The following is a 3,657-nucleotide window of genomic DNA, read 5'->3' as shown; positions in this document are numbered from 1 at the left end:
GGAAGGCTGAGAGCCACTGTCTTAGGGAATATAATGCCCTCTCCTGGTCTCTGAGGGTATCACACACATACATACATGGTGCACTTACATATGTGTGCACGCAAAGCATTCATAACTAATTAACTAATCTTTAAAAAGTTTGCCCTTGGTGCTGAGTGGTGATGGCAAATGCCTTTAATCCCAGCACTCAGGAGGCAGAAGCAGGAGGATCTCTGAGTTCGAGGCCAGCATGGTCTACAGAGTGAGTTCCAGGACAGTCAGGGCTACATAGAGAAACCCTGTCCCCAAAACCAAACAAAAACAAAGAAAAGGTTGCCCTCGGTTCTGGTATCCCAGAAGCCACCAGGGAACTTATGAGCACTGTCATAGGTGTTTTCAGGTGCCATTCCCCAGACATTCCCCACCTTTAAAGAATTATTTGTTATTATTGTGTGCGCACTTATGTGCCACAGCACGTAGGTGGGGCTCAGAGGAGGGACTCTGCGGAGTCAGCTCCCACCTCCCATCTCCATGCAGGTTTGAGCTGCAAGTTGCTTTACCAGCTGAGCCATCTCCACAACCTACCACTTAAGAAAGGTTTTATGCTTTTTTTCTTTTCTTTTCTTTTCTTTCTTTCTTTCTTTCTTTTTTTCTTTTCTTTTCTTTTTTTGGACAAGGTCTCTGAGTGGCCTGGAAATCACAAAGTTGGCTAGGCTGGCTGGCCAGCTAGCAAACCCCAGCGGTCCATAGGTCTCCACCTCCCCAATACTGGGATTATAAGCACTTTGAGAAACACACAGTCTGTAAGCATCTTCAAAACTGACCTTGTCCTACAGCACAAGGTGAGTCAAATTCTTGTGAAAGGGAGTCTGCCTTGGAGCTTTAAAACACGGATGTCTATAAACCACCTGTGCTGAAAACAACTTCTTTTTTAAAAAAAATATAGTTTATTAATTTATTCATATTACATCTAAATTGTTATCCCATCCCTTGTATCCTGCCATTCCTCCCTCCCTCCCATTTTCCTCCTACTCCTCTCCCCTATGACTGTGACTGAGGGGGACCTCCACCCCCTGTATATGCTCATAGGGTATCAAGTCTCTTCTTGGGCTGAAAACAACTTCTTGAGAGGAAGGAAATAGGAACAAGAGATGGGATGATCCAAATCAGAAAGATGTCACCATTACAATGGAGCCCTACATGAGGACAGGGAAGGCCTGTGGCCCTGTGGGGCTCACTGCTGGCATTCTATATACAATAGTGAAGGAGTGAGGGGCTATTGTCATAACACGCTCACTACCTGGCTGTCGTTTTTATTTTGATATTGTTTTTATGTTAGTATTCAGATCTCTGGGTTTTGTTTTTGTTTTTGTTTTGAGACAGGGTTTCTCTGTGTATCCTTGACTATCCTGCACTCACTTTGTAGACCAGGCTGGCCTCAAACTTACAGAGATCCGCATGCCTCTGCCTCCCAAGTGCTGGGATTAAAGGCGTGCGCCACCACCACCCGGCTTAGTATTCAGATCTCTGACATTCCTTGCATTCTGGGGTTCCAGGGACCCACAAAGAGCTTTCTCTGGGAGCTTCCCTGGCTTTTGGTGCTTCCTTTCCTTTGTAGACTAAACCAGGTTCTCTCCGAAGTCCTATGTCAAAGTCCCAACCCCTCATACCTACCTCAGTGTGCCAATACACTGAAAGAAGGTTTGTTGTGTTTTCTTTTGTTTTTAAAATAGTTTTCTGCCTGCGTGTATACCTACAGACCAGCAGGCCAGAAGAGGGCACCAGATCTCATGGTAGATGGTTATGAGCCACCAAGTGGTTGCTGGGAATTAAACTCAGGACCCTTGGAGGAACTGCCAGTGCTCTTAACTTCTGAGCCATCTCTCCAGCCCCGAAAGAGGGTTATTTATTTATTTGTTTGTTTGTTTTGTTTTGTTTTTAAACTGTATCCAGCTTTATTAAAGATACTTTTCATAAACAATCATGGTATTTCAGGCAGGATGTGGGCAGACAATCATTAATAGTATACAAGAACTTCCAAACTCCTTTCTTGTATAGACTACAAAAGTCAGGAAGCCACTATAAACCCAATGAAATCTCCATTCAATGCTTTGAAAGGGGGAAGTAGCTTAGTGTGAGGGTTGACATTTCACATTAAGGGTTTAACAACTCTTCACAAGCTGATCTTAACTTTCAGGAAAGGAAATGAAAATGGCAGAATTATCAATCTGAAGATCCACAGTCTTTTATAAAAGGAACCACCGCTCTTCTGAGGACACTCAATGACGTCACCGCAAAGTCCAGATTGCCCAATAGACTGGAAAAACAATTTTGGGGGTCAGGTTCCAACAGGTCTCTGGTTTTAAGGGAGTTAAGTCGATGTTGATGGTACGGGGAAGGAAGATACAAAAATGAACTTTTGTGCCATGGTGGCCACATATGCCAACACCAGGATGTCTCTTGGGAGCCACCAGGAGCCTTTGAAAATTATCAGGGAAAGATGTTTTTCATCATCAGTCGAGCTTGGGAGACATTATGTTAGTGACACACGTTCCTTCCCCCACCAAACAACGAAGTGTTCTGTGTGCTAATATCATATCTTAAAAAAAAAGTAAAACAAAATTCTGCTTTTATAAAACTTGATAAAAAAAAGTATTTCAAACTGTACAGTCACCAGAAGCACACAGTTATAAAAAAAAAAAATGCACACACATCACTTGGCATCTCCAGCACCTTCGGCTTTCTTGTGCCTGGTCTGTTTTGACGTCTCCATTTTCCGCGGGATTATTTGCATCCTTACCAGCATCAGCTTTCCCCTCCTTCCCCTCGGCTACCCTCTCTCCCTTCTTAGGCTTGGCCTCTGGCTCTGGAGGAGCAGGCTTAGGAGACACCTTGCAGATCTTCTCTGTGGCCCGTCCTTCGCCTTGGCTTTATCTCTTTTAGCATCCCCTTGGGCCTTTCTTTTGGGCATGGCGGCAGTGGGAGGACATCGGCGCTGAATGTGGGGGATACAGCGGCGTGGGGGATACAGCGGCGTGGGGGATACAGCGGCGCGCGGGTTTGGCTCGTCCGGGGTCGCTCTCGATGCTTCTTCACACTGCTCCGAAAGGAGGTTTTTAAGGATTTATTTTACGTACATGAATGTTTTCTTTATTTCTCTTTTCTTTGAGATAGTGTGTCTCTCTATGTAGTCCTGTCTGGCCTGGAACTTACGTAAAACAGACCGGCCTGGAACTCACAGAGATCCACCTGTCTCTGTCTCCTGAGTACTGGGGTTAAAGTTGGCACCGCTAAACTCCCCATTCATCTGAGTGTTTGTCTGCAAGTATATATAACTGCACCATGTGTGTGCAGTACCCACTGAGGCCAGAAGAGGTCACCTGATCCCTTTGGTATGGGAGTAACAGACCGTTATAAACTACCATTTAAGCACCGGGGACAGAACACAGGTCCTCTACAAGAGCTGCAAGTGCTCTTAACCACTGAGCCATCTCTCTAGCTCTAAGACAGGGTTTTAAGCCAAGTAAAAATGTCATTGCTCTAGAGACAGGTTTTCTTTGTGTAGCCCTGGCTGTCCTGGACTCACTTTGTAGACCAACCTGGCCTCGAACTCACAGTGATCCGCCTGCCTCTGCCTCCGAGTGCCAGGATTAAAGACGTGTGCCACCACGCTCGGCT

General features: G+C 45.5%; 1 pseudogene; it reads right to left on the bottom strand.

The window, feature by feature from the left end:
* Positions 1 to 2,692: 2,692 nt before the first annotated feature.
* Positions 2,693 to 2,950, bottom strand: LOC127199811 (non-histone chromosomal protein HMG-17-like; annotated as a pseudogene).
* Between the last annotated feature and the right edge of the window lie 707 nt (positions 2,951 to 3,657).

The sequence above is a fragment of the Acomys russatus genome, chromosome 16 (assembly GCF_903995435.1).
Source record: "Acomys russatus chromosome 16, mAcoRus1.1, whole genome shotgun sequence".
Taxonomy (NCBI): Eukaryota; Metazoa; Chordata; class Mammalia; order Rodentia; family Muridae; genus Acomys; species Acomys russatus.
The sequence above is the reverse complement of the archived record's forward strand: the minus strand, read 5'-3'. Positions and strand labels throughout refer to the sequence as shown.